The 17258-nt window shown below is 39.2% G+C and overlaps 1 protein-coding gene across 8 annotated transcripts in view; it reads right to left on the bottom strand.

Annotated features, from left to right (window-relative positions):
• Nucleotides 1-17258, bottom strand: part of Septin1 (Septin 1) — a 231472-nt gene that overhangs the window by 42732 nt on the left and 171482 nt on the right. The window lies entirely within an intron of this gene.

Raw genomic sequence — 17258 nt, 5'->3', positions numbered from 1 at the left:
AATAATAAACAAACAGGTAAATAGTAAATAATAATAAATTGACATATAACAAACAGACAAATGATAACAAACAGACAAATGATAACAAACAGACAAATGATAACAAAACAAAAACAAATAATATCAAATAAATCATAATCATTACAGCACCTTGCTTAGGTGTTTATCTAAATGATTCTTTAAGCTTCGAACTGAACTACATTGCACTACCTGTGCAGAAAGTTTATTTCATTCATTAACTACACGGCTGGCAAAGTTGTTTCTACCTACTTCGAAATTACAAAGGATTACAAAGGCAGAGCATGCTGACAGGAGACCTTTTTATCCATATTTAGGTCAGATGCGAAAAAAAAAAATCATAATAATAAAACAATAAATAAAAACTATAATAATTTAAATAACAAATAAAATACATAAATAAATGCATAGGTATAGTTAAATGATAAACAAACAGGTAAATAGTAAATAATAATAAATTGAACATATAACTAATAATAAATGAGAATCGGACAGACAAATGATAACAAAACAAAAACAAATAATATAAGATAAATTATAATCATTACAGCATGTTACTTAGGTAGTTATCTAAATGATTCTTAAAGCTTCAAACTGAACTACATTGCACTACCTGTGCAGGAAGTTTATTCCATTCATTAACTACACGGTTGGCAAAGTTGTTTCTACCTACTTCCAAATTGAATCTATTTCCGGACAGTTTGAGACCATTGTTTCTTGTCTGATTCTCATTCAATGTGAAAATTTTGTCACTTTTGATGTTGTCAATTCCCTTTAAAATCTTAAAGACCTGTATCAAGTCACCTCTGAGTCTATGTTTTTTAGGGAAAACAGATTCATGTGTTTTAGTCGATTTTTGTATGATTTATTTTTGATATTTGGACAGTTTGAGACCATTGTTTCTTGTCTGATTCTCATTCAATGTGAAAATTTTGTCACTTTTGATGTTGTCAATTCCCTTTAAAATCTTAAAGACCTGTATCAAGTCACCTCTGAGTCTACGCTTTTTTAGGGAAAACAAATTCATATGTTTTAGTCGATTTTCGTTTGATTTATTTTTGATATTTGGAATCAGTTTTGTGGCTCGCTGTTGTACTTTTCCAGTCTGTCAATGTCTTTAATGAGATTTGGTGACCATACGGAAACACCATATTCCAAATGTGGACGAACTAATGATCTATATAGCTTGTTAATGAGTGATGGACTTTTGAAATCAAAAGATCGTGCAATCAGTCCTAGAATCTTATTTGCTTTCTCAGAGGCTGAAATACACTGCTTGGATGATTTGAGGTCGTTACTGATAATTATGCAGAGATCTTTTTCACTATCCACTTTTGTTAACGAATTTCCAAATAACTTGTAATCGTACTTACTGTTATTTTTACCTATGTGCATTACCTTGCATTTACTTGTGTTAAATTTCATTAGCCACTTTTCAGACCATTGCTGTAATTGATCTAAATCTTCTTGAATATCTAATTGGTTTGAGTGATCATTTGCCACTCCGCACAGTTTTGTATCATCAGCAAATTTGGAAACAGTAGATTTTAGTCCATGGTCTGTATCATTGATATATAGTATGAATAGAAGTGGCCCAAGAACAGAACCCTGAGGAACTCCACTTGTAACATTTTTCCATCTAGAAGTTTTTCCATTTAAAACAACTCTCTGTTTTTGACCATTGAACCAATTACTAGTCCAACCTAATAGGCTACCACTTATTCCATGTAAAGCTAATTTAGTAAGTAGTCTTTCGTGTGGGACGGTATCAAAAGCTTTTGCAAAGTCTAGATATATTAAATCTATATTGTTTCTTTTGTCATAATTCGAGATAACTGTGTTGTAGAATTTGAGTAAATTAGTCACGCAAGAACGTTTCCGTCTGAAACCATGCTGGCTATCATTTATCAAATGGTTACTTTCTAAATGATGTTTGATAGCATCTCTGATAATAGTTTCCATTATTTTTCCTACGATTGAAGTCAAACTTATAGGCCTATAGTTATTTGGCTTCTTTTTGTCACCTTTTTTGAATATGGGAGTAACGTTAGCTAGCTTCCATTCTCTTGGGACATCTCCGGATATGATGGATTTCTTGAAAATAATTTCTAATGAAACAACAGTCTCATTTTTAATTTCCTTTGAGATTCTTGAATGCCAACCATCAGGCCCTGGTGTTTTATTAATTTTGAGTTTATCTATACACCTTTTAATTTTTTCTTTTGTTACATTTACCATAGTAAGTTTACCCTAGACTTTTCACAGGTTTCAGTTTGGAATTCACTTTGAGGTGTTTCGTTTAAGAATACCGAGCTAAAATAACTGTTTAAGATATTACACATTCCTTCATTTGAATATTCAAGTTGACCATCAGCAGATAATAGTGGACCAATGTGATTCCTAACAATGTGATTCCATTTCTATCTACAAAACCTCTTCCAGGGACCAATGATAGGTACCTGCTTGTGATGGTTCTGCAAGATGATCAGCAAAGCTACTCATTTTCAAAACCCATCACTCCCATTGCCTCAATCAGGTGCAGCCCCAGGGGGCATGCACTTGGTCTCTGGATGAGGTCCAAGATTTCTATTATATCCAATTGAATTTCTTAAACTTGAGAGATGCTGAGAGAGGTGTGGGAACCGGTAATACAGAGAACACAGGAGTGAAAGAATAATGGGTATATTTCGAAGATTTCAAAGTGTGCAAAGATGGTTTGTGGTACAAGGACAACGGTTGGGGACAGAAGTAACAAAAGGTAAGATGAAGAGGTGAAGGCAGTGATAGAAAAAGGCGAGCTTATGAAGATGGATTGCAAAGTTGAACTAGGGAAGTATGTGAAAAGTACAAGAGAGGAGAAACAAAATACAAGGTAAGGGAGGTAATGAACAAAGCAGATATAGGGTAGAAAACTGACAGATAACTAAAAAATAATAATAATAATAATAACATAAATAAAAAAAAATAATAATAAATAATAATAAGAGACAGAAACGGTCTTGCGTGACTAACCAACTCAAATTCTACAATGCAGTCATCTCAAATTATAACAAAAGAAACAACATAGATTTAATTTATCTGGACTTTGTGAAGGCTTTTGATATTCTCCTGCATGAAAAACTAATTGTTAAATTAGTTTCACATGGGATTAATGTAGCCTATTCAGCTGGTCTAATAATTGGGTAAATGATTATAAATACTGTATAGAGTTCTTCTAAATGATAAAACTTCTGGATGGAAAAATGTTAATAGTCAAGTTCATCAGCATTCTGTTCTTGGGCCATTCCTGTTCATAGTTTTTATACATTATATAGACTATGGACTGAAATTTATTGTCTCCAAATTTGCTGACGCAGCCTGAAGGGATTTCTCCCCATCTCCTTTTCTGCATGAAGTGGCCTTACTGTGGATGTGCTGTGTTTTGTAACACTGCCTCTGACCCAGGGCACTGGACAAGATGCAGGGATGACCCGTCATTCAGGAGGTGCCAAGATAAGAGGGAGGGTAGAGGGTGGAGGGGAGTGGAGTGTATTTAGGGGCTAGAATGGGTGGGAATGGTTTTTGTCTTTTTCTTTTTGGCTACCTCCCTTGTAAGGGGGAAAAAGCATTTGGAATATGTATGTAAATTTGCTGATGACAGAAAACTGTGCAGAATGGCAAATGATCATTTAAACCAATTAGATATTCAAGAACATTTAGATTAACTACAACATTGGTCTGAAAAGTGGCTAATGAAACTTACAAATACCAAAGGCTTTTTCCCCCTTATAAGGGAGGTAGCCAAAAAACAAAGGCATAAACCACTCCCACCCATTCCATCCCCAACATACTCCACTCCCCTCCCTCTTATCTTGGCACCTCCTGGATGATGGGTCATCCCTGCATCTCGCCCACTACCCTGGATCAGAAGCAGTGTTGCAAGACACAGCACATCCACAGCAAGGGCACTTCATCAATTCAGTGACTCTTCCTCTCCATCCCTTCATGCAGAAAAGGAGAAGATGGGGAGAAATCAATTACTCCCTCTGTTCCTCTCCTAATCCTCACAATCAAGGCCCTCCCATAAGCCTTCCCAACTACACTCAACAAGTTGATCCCTCTCAAACTACTACACTCACAGTTGTCTCCCTTTCCCTTGTAAAGTGGGACTATATAGGCACTCCTCCAGTCCTTTGGCACTCTATCCTCTCTTAAAAAAACATTAAATAACCTCACCATCCAGTCCACCATCACTGTACCTCCTTTCTTCAGACATTTTGCATGGCATCCATCCAACCCAGGTGCCTTACCTCTCATCATCTTAACAGCTGCTTTCACTTTATCTTTCCTTACTTCTTCATTTTCCTCACTCATCACTCTCATCTTCTTAGTGCTTCCCACTGCAACTAATTTTCCCTCTTTCACATTTAGCAACTCCCTAAAATACTCTGCCCACCTTCCTCTCACTGCCTTCTCTTCCATTATCATCTCTCCATCTGCACCTTTTACTTTTTCTTCTCTACTTGATTCACCTCCTCTTCCTCTCTTAATTTCTTTCCAAAACATCTTTTATTGCTTTCAAAATGTTCTGTCATACTCTTACCTCATTTCACATCTGCTCTCCTCTTTGCCTTTATCTTATGCTTAACTTCCTTTTTTTTTACTTTGTACCTCTCATACGATTCCCTTGTCCTAATTTGTAGCCAATCTATGAAAGCCTGCTTCTCTTCTACACCCTTCTTTGCTTCCTCATCCCACCACCCACTACCCTTCCTTCTATTTCCTCCTGCCCTCCTTGTTCCACACACTATCCTTGCACACCTTATATCTCCCTCCTTGAACCATCCCCATTCCTCCTCCACTCCTAGTTCTACTCTATCCTTCACTACCTCCCACTCCTCTCTCAGGTTCTTCTTATACTCCTTTTCCTTTTGTTTCTCATTTAAGCAATTCACTCTAAGTACCTCCCTACCTTCTGCCCTTTTCTTCTTTCTCCACCTACTTTCCACTCTCAATTTACCTTCCACCAGAAAATGATCTGATATTCCCCCACTCTCTCACCGCAGAACATGTACATCCTTAATTCTTCCTACCATACTCCTGGTCACCACTATATAGTCCATTAATGCTCTATCTACCACCCTTCCATCCACCACCCTCTCCCATGTGTACTTATGCTTGACTTTCTTCCTAAACACTGTATTTGCTATCATCAACTCTCTTTCAAGAAACATCTCCACCATGAAATGATTTGGGAAAACTTCTTCAATGAAGAAACACAGGTGGAAGAGAAATGGATGATTTTAAAAGAAATCTATAATGAAGTATATAAATATGTACCAAAAATGTAGTGAGGCAAAAGACAAAAGAAACAAAGCTTGGAAAACATGGGAAAAAAAAAACTGGAAAGTGGCAAATATATATCAAATAAAGAAATGAGTATGAAAAAATATGCAGAGAAGAAAAAAGAAACTATGAAAAAGACATAACAGACAAATGTAAATATCAACCTAAATTATTCTATATGTGAATGGTAAATACATACACCAAAGGCTTTTTCCCATTTAAAAGGAGGGAGACAAAAAACAAAGGCATTAAAACCACTTCCACCCATTCCATCCCCTCATACTCCATTCCTTTCCACCCTCTTATCTTGGCACCTCTGGATGATGGGTCATTCCTGCATCTTGCCCACTACCCTGGGTCAGAAGCAGTGTCACAAGACACAGCACATCCACAGCTAGGCCGCTTCATTAAATCGGTGACCTGCTCCCTCTGTCCACTCACACAGAAAAGGAGAAGACGGGGAGAAATCCCTCTTTCTCACACATACTCCCTCACCCCCCATCCCCTGTCCATTCTCCCTCATGCATCACAGCATCATACACAACCATTCTCCATTCACCCATATCTTTTGTCCTCTCCCATCCTTCCTCAGAAGGAGGAAGTGTGGGTTTAAGATAGGTAGGGGTTACGTAGATCAGATTTTTATGGTAAAACAGATATGTGAGAAAGCAATAGGAAAAGGTAAGGATGTTTTTTTTGGCTTTTATGGATAGAGAAAAGGCTTATGACAGGGTAGACAGGAAGGCATTGTGGGAGTTATTTCAGATATATGGGATTGGAGGAAAGCTGTTAAGAGTAGTCAAAAGTTTTTACAAGAGTAGTAGAGCATGTGTTAGGAGAGAGTGAGTGGTTTGAGGTAAAGGTGGGACTTCGCCAGGGATGTGTTATGTCACCCTGGCTGTTCAATTTATACATGGATGGGGTGGTAAAATTGAAGTTAAATGTGGGTAGAAGTAAGGTGGTGAGATGTACAAGGGGAGAAAGTGGCAGCAGACTATAAGTGAGTATTAAGGGAGAGACTGGAGGAAGTGGATAGTTTTAGATACTTGGGTGCAAATGTGGCAGGAAAGGGAGGAGTGGAGGTGGAGGTAGAATGTAGATTGAGAGAAGCAAGTAAATCCCTTGGTTGATTAAAAAGTGTAATGAGAAATAGACATTTGGGAATGGATGTTAAGAGGAGATTGTATGAAGGAGTGATTGTGCCAACAGCACTGTATGGGGCAGAAACATGGAACATAAGAGAGGAGGAGAGGAGTAGTTTGAATGTGTTTGAGATGATGTGCCTGAGAAGTATGATAGGAGTTACTAGCCTGGATAGAGTAAGAAATGAGGATGTGAGGAGAACAAGCGTGAAAAGGGAGTTGGGAGATAGGGTTGATGAAAGAGTATTGGGATGGTTTGGACACATGGAATGATTGAGTGAAGACTAGTAGAAGAGGTGTGGAAAGAGTGAACATGAGGGGTCAACCTCAGATGAGATAGATGGATGGGGTAAATGGGGCATTGGGAAAGAGGGGAATGTCTGTTGAGGAAGGACGGGAGAGAACAGAAGATGGGGTGAATGTAGAATAGTTGTGTATGGATGATGCTGTGATGCATGAAGGGGAGTGGGTGGGGGATGGGGAGGTGAGGGAGTATGTGTGAGAAAGAAATTGATGCAGCCTGAGGGGATTTCTCCCCATCTCCTTTTCTGCATGAGGGGATGGAGAAGGGGTGTTGCTGATTTAATGAAGCGGCCTTGCTGTGGATGTGCTGTGTCTTGTGAGTTGTGACACTGCTTCTGACCCAGGGCAATGGGCGAGATGCAGGGATGACCAGTCATCCAGATGTACCAAGATAAGAGGGTGGAGGGGAGTAGAGTATGTTCAGAATGGAATGGGTGGAAATGGTTTTTATGCCTTTGTTTTCTGACTACCTCTCTTATAAGGGGGAAAAAGCCTTCAGTGTATATGTGTACCTTTTTTTTCACATCTGACCTAGTTATGGACCAAAAGTTCTGTTGCCATGTTCTTCCTTTGTACATACATACATATACCAAAGGCTTTTCCCCCCTTACACGGGGGTAGCCAAAAAGAAAAAGGCATAGAAATCACTCCCACCCATTAATTTCCCATATATTCCACTCCCCATTCAGAATTAGATTAAATGGGTTTTGGTGTTGTTGGTGGTAGTAGTGTCCACAAAGCAGTTGGATTTGTGGATCACGGTGATTAGTCCATCACCATTTTCCTCTGTCTGGTGTTCTCTGATAGTGGTGAAATTATGAAATGAGGGTGTTTTTTTGTGTCATAGTTTTGTTTCTTGTATTATGGCAATGTGTATGTTGTGTTGTTTGAGGAAATATTCAAGTTAATTTTTTCGTGTTGATACCATCAATGTTTAATTGTAAGATGTTGATGTTATGTATTCTGTACATGTTGTAGGTTGCTGGATGGGTTTTGGGTACAGGTGGGGGTGGATCAGGATCAGGGTTAGGAGGAGGGCAAATGGTTAGGGGAAGTGTGGGGGCATGGGTGAGGATGTAGGCTGAGGGTAGGGAGGTGAGGGTGAGGTTGTGGGTGGGCATGAGGAACAGGTCCAGGTGTTTCTGTAGTGTTTTATGATGGCAAGTGTTGTGCAAGTCCGGTGGGCCCAGTTTTTGCATAAACTGCATTGAAATGAGCCCTCTGTCTGACAGCTAAAGATGATGGGTCTGGTGCATGTTGGACAAATGTAATTTGTGATGGGCCCTGGGTTGCTCTCTACATATCTAGCTAATAGCAGAAAATGAGGGATGATCACCAGAGAACCATCCCTTGGTGTTGAAAAAATATGAAGGTGTATTTTGGGGTAAGGGTAGTGGTACTTGCCCTAGGTAACCAAAGCTGCTTCCATGGACCTGTGTCACCCACAGGCATGGCAAGGGCTTCTTGTAATGGTTTAGCCATTAATTCCTTTCATGCTAGGGGTTGGGGGTGGTCTAATGACACCAGGACCACTATTTAGTGTAGTAAGGCCTGCAGTTCACCTCACTTTCCAAAATGCTTCACATAAAATAGTCAAGAGGATTACAATCTGATGATGGGAGTGGGGCATATATCAAATGGTACAGCACACTGGCAAAGAGCCTGGGTGGTCCTGGTGTTGTGGGCAAGGTCATAGTCCTGTTGAAAAACAGAGAGCCAACCATTACCCACCCTGTCCATGCAGAGCTTGACATGCTCATCCAGGAGCTTGATGTAGCTGTTGGTACCAAGACAAACATTGTCAGAGACAAAGAAAGGCTCCATGATGTTCCCCTTGTTGCTAATGATGCCAAGCACCATGACATGGACGGTGCTTGGTTTATTGTCATACTTCAAGTGTATGATGATAAGCACTTTGAAGATTGTATTCTGAAAACATACCTTGTGCATCAATGGCCACATAGCTACCAAGATGTAGTACTTTCTAACAGTATTTACCTAGTTTATTTACCTAGTTTTATTATACAGGAAGGGAGCTATGCTCGTGGTGACCCGTCTTTGTATCTTTCAGCATCAAGTTTTTTCTTAAAATCTTGAATAGTGTTTGCGCACACTATTTCTTTGTCCACTTTGTTCCAAGTATCTATCACTGTGTGGGAAGCTATTTTTCTTTTTTTCCCCAGATCTCTTCTATAATTATCTTTTTTTTTTTTTCATGTCCTCTTGTTTTTCCATTGTTCCATTTCAATAAGTCATTCTTATCTACGATTTCCATTTCCTTCAAAATTCTATGGATAGTAAGTCTCCTCTTTCCCTTCTTTGTTCCAGAGTTGGTAATTCTAATTTGGACAGTCTTTGTTCATATGTCATTTTGGAAAGAGTTGGTGCCAGTTTTGTTGTTACTTTTTGTATTCTTTCTAACTTCTTTATATTCTTTTTGGTACTGGGTGTCCATAGGGTTACTGCATACTCAAGTTTTGGTCTTAATAGTGTAGTTAATTTTTTTTTTTTATCATTTCCTCTTCCAAATAGGCAAATGCCACTTTTATTGACCTCAATAAATTATAGGTTTCTCCAACTGTTTTATTAATATACTTACCATCCAGTGTCATGTCTTTGCTGATCATCACTCCAAGGTTTTTTTCTGAGTTTACTTTTTTGACCTCTTCTGCACCAATTTTATAATCTCTCAATATTCTGTTTTTACTTTTTTCCAAATTCCATTATACTACATTTCTTGATATTGAATTTCACGTCTCACTTTTGAGTCCATTTCCAGATCTTGTCCAAGTCTTGTTGTAATGAGTTCCAATCCTCTGTTTTTATTTTAGTATTTTTGTGTTGTCTGCAAAGAAATTCATATAACACTACTCCTTTGTCCATGTCATTTATGTATATAGCAAACATGATCGGGGCCAGTACTGATCCCTGTGGGACACCACTTATCATTTCTTCCCAATTTGAGAATTTGTCTCTAATTACTACTCTCATTTTTCTCCCAGTCAGGAAGTCTTTCATCCATTTCAATAATTTTCCTCTGATGCCACCTATTGATTCTATCTTCCTTATTTGTTTATTGTGTGGTACCTTATCAAATGCCTTTTGTAGGTCCAGAAAGGCACAGTCTGCCCAACCATCTCTCTCTTGTATTATGTCTATTAATCTTGAGTAGAAGCAGATCAATTTTGTTGTATTTACCTAGTTGTATTACATGGGAAGGGAGCTATGCTTGTGGTGACACATCTTTGTATCTCTCAGCATCAAGTTTTTTCTTAAAATCTTGAATAGTGTTTGCACACACTGTTTCTTTGTCTAATTTGTTCCAAGTATCTATCACTCTGTGTGGAAAGCTGTTTTTTTTTCCAGATCTTTTCTGTAATTATCTTTTTTTAGTCTCTTTTCATGTCCTCTCATTTTTCCATTGTCTCATTTCACTAAGTCATTCTTATCTAAGATTTCCATTCCTTTCATTATTCTATAGATAAGATAGTTTGTAAGTCTCTTTCCCTTCTTTGTTCCAGAGTTAGTAATTCTAATTTGGACAGTTTTTGCTCATATGTCATTTCGTAAAGAGTTGGTACTAGTTTTGTTGTTGCTCTTTGTATTCTTTCTAATTTTTTTATATTCTTTTTGGTACTGGGTGTCCATAGTGTTGCTGCATACTAAGTGGTCTTACTTGTGTAGTTAGAATTTTTTTTTTTACATTTCCTCATCCAAATAAGCAAATGCCACTTTTATTGACCTCAATAAGTTGTAGGTTTCTTTAACTATTGTATCAACCCCTTTCATACGGTGCCGCATACGTGGGCGGTATGAGGAGCAAGTGGATATGCAAGGCTGCCATATCGGCGTCTTGATTATATTTATTGTGGTTGCCCCTGCGTAATGACGTACTCTCTAAACTGTCTTCATCACATTTTCTATGGTTATCAAAATTCACGGGTGAAAGAGAGAATGATCAATATAAGTGGTGACTATATTTTATGATGCGAGTATTATTACGACACATCATACGTCTGGCAGATAATGCTGCCCACGAGATTTTGGTCCGGAGTGAAGAGGTTAATATGCTTATCCGGTGTCATGTCCTTGCTGATCATCACTCCAAGATCTTTCTCCGAGTTTACTTTTTTGACCTCTTCTTTACCAATTCTGTTTTTACATTTTCCAAATTCCATTATACTACATTTCTTGATATTGAATTTCACTTTCCACTTTTGAGTCCATTTCCAGATCTTGTCCAAGTCTTGTTGTAATGAGTTGCAGTCTTCCTCCATTTTTACTTTCTTTAGGATTTTTGCATCATCCGCTAAGAAATTCATATAACACTCTACTCCTTCATCCATGTCATTTATGTATATGGCAAACATGATTAGGGCCAGTGCTGATCCCTGTGGGACACCACTTATCACTTCTTCCCAGTTTGAGAATTTGTCTCTAATTACTACGCTCATTTTCCTCCCAGTTGGGAAGTCTTTCATCCATTTCAATAAGTTTCCTGATGCCACCTATTGACTCCATTTTATTAGTTTATTGTGTGATACCTTATCAAATGCCTTTTGTAGGTCCAGAAAGGCACAGTCTGCCCAACCATCTCTCTCTTGTATTATGTCTATTAATTTTGAGTAGAAGCAGATCAAGTTTGTTGTACATGATCTTTCTTGTCTGAATCCAAATTGATTTGGATTCAGTATGGTTTTTTCTTCCAAATGCTTAATTCGTCTATTTTTGACGACCTTTTTGCAAATTTTTGCTACTGTGCTTGTCAGGGAGACCGGTCTGTAATTTGATGGGTCTTCCTTGTCTCCTCCCTTATGAATTGGTACAATGTTTGCCTTCTTCCAGTCCTGTGGCACTTTTCCTTCTTTAACCCCTCCCATACGGTGCCGCACACGTAGGTGTCATGTGGAGCAAGTGGATTCGCGACGCTGCCATATCGGTGTTTTGATTATATCTATGGTAGTCGCCCCTGTGTTTTTACATTCTCCCAAATGTGCCCTGAATCCCATTCTCTGTGGTTTTCAAAATTCGCGGGTGAAAGAGAGAAAGATCGATATAAGCGGTGACTATATTTTATGATGCGAGTATTATTACGACACGTCGTACGGCTGGCATTGGCGCTGCCCGCGAGATTTAAGTCCCGTAGTGAAGTGGTTAAGTGAGAATTTAATTATACATACATACATACATATACCAAGGCTTTTTCCCCCTTACAAGGGAGGTAGCGAAAAAGGAAAATGCATAAAATCATTCCCACCCATTCCATCCCTCAATACACTCCACATCCCTCCACCCTCCCTCTTATCTTGGCACCTCCTGGATGATGGGTCATCCCTGCACCTTGTCCACTGCCCTGGGTCAGAAGCAGTGTTGCAAGACACAGCACATCCACAGCAAGGCCGCTTCATTAAATCAGTGACCCCCCCCTCTCTGTCCCTCCATTGCATAAAAGGAGAAGACGGGGAGAAATCCCTTCGGGCTGCGTCAAATTTTGCTCACACATACTACCTCACCCCCCCCATTCCCCCGTCCATTCCACCTCATGCATCACAACATCATCCATATACAACCATTCTCCATTCACCCGTCTTCTGTCCTCTCCCGTCCTTTCTCAACAGACATTCCCCTCTTCCCCAAAGCCCCCTTCACCCCATCCATCCATCTCATCCTAGGACGTCCCCTCATGTTCACTCCCTCCACATCTGCCTTCCATACCTCTTTTACTAGCCTTTCTTCACTCATTCTTTCCATGTGTCCAAACCATCCTAATACTCTTTCATCAACTCTATCTCCCAGCTCCCTTTCCACCCCTGTTCTCCTCCTCACCTCCTCATTCCTCACTCTATCTAGCCTAGTAACCCCCACCATACTTCTCAGACACCTCATCTCAAACACATTGAAACTCCTTCTCTCTTCCTCTCTTATGTTCCATGTTTCTGCCCCATACAGTGCTGTTGGCACAATCACTCCTTCATACAGTCTCCTCTTAGCATTCATTCCCAAATGTCTATTCCTCACTTTTTAATCCACCAAGGCATTTACTCACTTCTCCCACTCTACATTCTACTTCCACCTTCACTCCACCTTTTCCTGCCACATTTGCACCCAAGTATCTAAAACTATCCACTTCCTCCAGTCGCTTTCCCTTAATGCTCACTTCCAGTCTATTGCCACTTTCACCCCTTGTACATCTCATCTCCTTACTTTTACCCACATTTATCTTTAGCTTTCTTCTATCACATACTCTCCCAAACTCTGTCACCAACTTTCTCAATTCCTCCTCCGATCCTGCCACAAGCACAGTGTCGTCTGCAAACAACAGCTGGCTCACCTCCCACTTTTCTCCATTTTCTTTAACCATCTCCAATCCCTGACCCACTACCCTTGCATTTACCTCTCGCACTACCACATCCATGTATAAGTTGAACAGCCAGGGCGACATAATGCATCCTTGACGAAGTCTCACCTTTACCTTGAACCACTCACTCTCTCCATTTCTAATCCTGCCACAAGCTCTATTACTCTCATAAAAACTCTTGACAGCTCCCAGAACCTTTCCTCCTATCCCGTATATCTGCATAACCTCCCACAGTGCCTTTCTGTCTACCCTATCATAAGCCTTTTCCAGATCCATAAAAGCCCAAAAAACATCCTTCCCCTTTCCATATCTGTCTTACCACAAAGATCTGATCTACACAACCTCTACCCGTCCTAAATCCACACTGTTCCTCACCAATTACTCCCTCTCTTCCTCTCCTAATCCTCTCAATCAAGATCCTCCCATAAGCCTTCCCAACTACACTTAACAAGCTAATCCCTCTGAAACTACTACATTCACACTTGTCCCCTTTTCCCTTGTAAAGTGGAACTATACAAGCACTCCTCCAGCAAACATTAAATAACCTCACCAGCCAGTCCACCATCACTGTACCTCCTTTTTTTTTTTAGACATTCTGCATGGCATCCATCCAGACCAGGTGCCTTACCTGCTTTCATCATCTTAACAACTGCCTTCACTTCATCCTTCCTTAATTCTCCTCCATTTTCCTCACTCATCACTCTCATTTTCTTAGCATTTCCCACTGCAGCTATCTTTCTTTCCCTATCCTCCTTCACATTTAGCAACTCCCTAAAATACTCTGCCCATCTTCCCCTTACTGCCTTCTCTTCCATTATCATTTCTCCATCTGCACCTTTTACTTTTTCTTCTCTACTTGATTCGCCTCCTCTTCCTCTCTTAATTTCTTTCCAAAATATCTTTTTATTATTTTCAATATTTTCTGTCATACCCTTACCCCATTTCACATCTGCTCTCCTCTTTGCCTCTTTTACCTTTCGCTTTACTTCTCTTTTCTTTTCTTTGTACCTCTCATATGACTCACTTGTCCTATTTTGTAACCAATCTGTGAAAGCTCGCTTCTCTTCTACGACCTTCTTTGTTTCCTCATCCCACCATTCACTACCCTTCCTTCTACTTCCTCCTGTCCTTCTTGTTCCACACCATCCTTGCACACTTTGTGACTCCCTCCTTGAACCATCCCCATTCCTCCTCCACACCTAGCTCCACTCTATCCTTCACTCCCTCCCACTCCTCCTTCAGCTTCTTTTTGTACTCCTCCTTTTCCTTTTCATTTAAAGAGTTCACTCTAAGCACCTCCCAACTTTTTTTCCCTTTCCTCTTTCTTCATCTATCCTCCACTCTCAACTTACCTTCCACCAAAAAATGATCTGATATTCCCCCACCCTCTCCCCTTAGCACATGTACATCCTTAACTCTTCCTATCATAATCCTATTTACCACTACATAATCCATTAACGCTCTATCTACCACCCTCTCCCATGTGTACTTATGCTTGACTTTCTTCCGAAACAATGTATTCGCTATCATCAACTCTCTTTCTAGACACATTTCCACCATCAACTCTCCACTACGATTCTTTCCTGGAACTCCACATTTCCCAACCACTCCATCAATTGGACCATTTCCTACCCTAGCATTCAGGTCTCCCAGTACTATTACATTGACATTTCTCCCTAAATCCTCTATGCACTCATTTAAATCTATCCAAAAGGCCTCCCTTTCTTCTATATTCTTCTCACTGCCAGATATGCACTTAAAAGACCCACATGTCCTTTCCCAGTTTCACCTTCATCCACATTATCCTTGAGGAAACCTCCTTCCACTCCACTACCTGTTTACCTATCTCTTTGCTTACTAGAATAGCCACCCCTTCCCTCCCTCGCCCTCTCTTCACTCCTGATAACCTCCCACTTACACTCAACCTTCCCTTTCAACTTAGTTTCACTCAAAGCCAACACATCCATCTTTCTTCTCACAAACATACTATCTATCTCTTCCCTTTTAATCTCATCTGTACCGCATCCAAGCACATTAAAAGACCCAAACCTTACGGTGCTGGTCCGAAAACTCCCAGACCCTCTTATGACTTCGCTTTTTCTTTTAGGAATGTCCCCTGTGGGGCTACAAGGAGAGGGATGGCTAGTCCCAATCCCCGTCCCTTTCTTCTCGCCTCTTACGATCCAAGTGGAAATACTTGGTAGCAGTTTTCTTTTCCCCCACCACAGAAAAAGAATACTCAAGAGATATGGTACAGGACAGCAACAAGGGGTTGGGGGACAACATAATGGAGGGACAGTCATAGTATAAAAAGTGTCATCATTTCTCTATGAACAGAGTTTTCCTCTATCATAGACAAAATGATGTGTGGCTCTGGTCCGTAGGGGCACCTCATATAGACCCTAAAGTATTGACTGCATGCTACTTTGCCACAATAACAAGCAGCCAATACCCCAGAATTTAATTATATTGTATATTTTGTCTGTACATTCTTCCATGCATTCTTTCAGTATCCAATTTGTAATTCTGTCTGGACCATGTGATTTTCTGACGTCAAGGGTTTTGATTTGGTCACTGATTTCCTTTTGAGTTACAATTATTTATTTCATTGAGGGGGATCTCTCTCTATTTCCTCACAGTTAGGTGAGTTGTCTATTGTGAATACTGATTTGAAATGGTTTTCATAATTCTAGCCATTTCCAGTTCTTCATATTCATGTTTACCTTGGCACACCTTTTCTATTTCTTATTTGTTCTTCAGTTTGTCATTTACATACCTGCAAAATAGTTTGGGTTCTTCCTTGCATTTTTTTTTTTTTTTCTTATAGTTTCTCTTTTCATCTCTGCGTATTTTTACATACTCATTTCTTAGTTTGATGTACATTTGCCATTTGCTTGCTTTCTTGTCTCTTTTCCATTTCTTTCAAACTTTGTCTCTTTTATCCTTAGCATCACTCCACCTTTTGTTGTACCAGCTTTTTATGTATCTTCTTTCCGTTTTTTGTTGTGGTAAGTTTTCATTAACTCCCTCATCGTAAATTTCTTTTAGTATATTCCATTTCTCTTCCATCCCTGTTTCTTCATTAAGAATTTTTCCCAGTTCACGCTGCAAAAGAATTTTTTGAGTTTCTCAAAATTGTTTTGTTGTACATTAGTCTTTCTACTCTATATTTATCATTTCTGCTTTGATTCATTTGCTCTTTCAACTCAAATTCTATTAGTACATGGTCACTCTTTCCTATTGGAGTTTTGTAATAAATTTTATCGAAAATTTCAGGCTCTGTCGTAAGTATTAAGTCCAGCCTTGATGGTTCTTCACTACCTCTGTATCTGGTATTTTCCTTTATCCATTAAGTCATTGTGTATTCAATGGTCATGTCAAGCAGGACGTTGCCCCAGAGTTCCTCTCCACCCTTCACTGTCATTTCCTCCCAACATATTTCTTTTGAATCAAAGTCACCCATAATTACTGTATTTCCTCTGTCCTTCAGTATATTAGTTAATTCTTATTTTGTATCTTCTAATATTTTGGAATGATCACTTTCTATCCAGGACTTTGTTTTGGGGGGCACATACACCACTACAAATTTTCTACTCTTCATATGTTTGCTTTCAACTTGTATCATGATTGATTCTACATTATTTTTTCCTTCCGTTATTTTCATTACATTTAAATCTTTATTAGTCAAAATTAATACTCCGCCACTCTGTTTATCCTTTCTGTTCTTTGTCCAGTTGTATAAACCTTGCCTCACAGTGTTGGGTTGTGGAGTACACTTTAATTTAGTTTCCACTATTCCCATTATGTCTGTTTTTTCTATGGCCAGGTAATCATTTAATTCATTCATTCCAGAAGTTATTCCATCTATATTGGTATAAGGTATTTCTAATTTCCTTTCTTCTCATTTTTTTTCTGTCTTCTTTGTTTCCTTTTTCCTTGTATACCAATTTATCAGCCTCAGGTCACTCTAATTTTTTTTTCCAGTTTCAGTTCTCTCTTCGTTTTTTTCATTTGCTTCATTTCTAAGTTATTTTCCTTTCTCTTCCTCACTCATTTCTTTTTTTATCCATATATTTTTGTAATGTTCACTATTTGCTAATTTTGTTGTTCTG

The sequence above is a fragment of the Oratosquilla oratoria genome, chromosome 32 (assembly GCF_046742065.1).
Source record: "Oratosquilla oratoria isolate Oo_2021 chromosome 32, ASM4674206v1, whole genome shotgun sequence".
NCBI classification, from domain to species: domain Eukaryota; kingdom Metazoa; phylum Arthropoda; class Malacostraca; order Stomatopoda; family Squillidae; genus Oratosquilla; species Oratosquilla oratoria.
The sequence above is the reverse complement of the archived record's forward strand: the minus strand, read 5'-3'. Positions and strand labels throughout refer to the sequence as shown.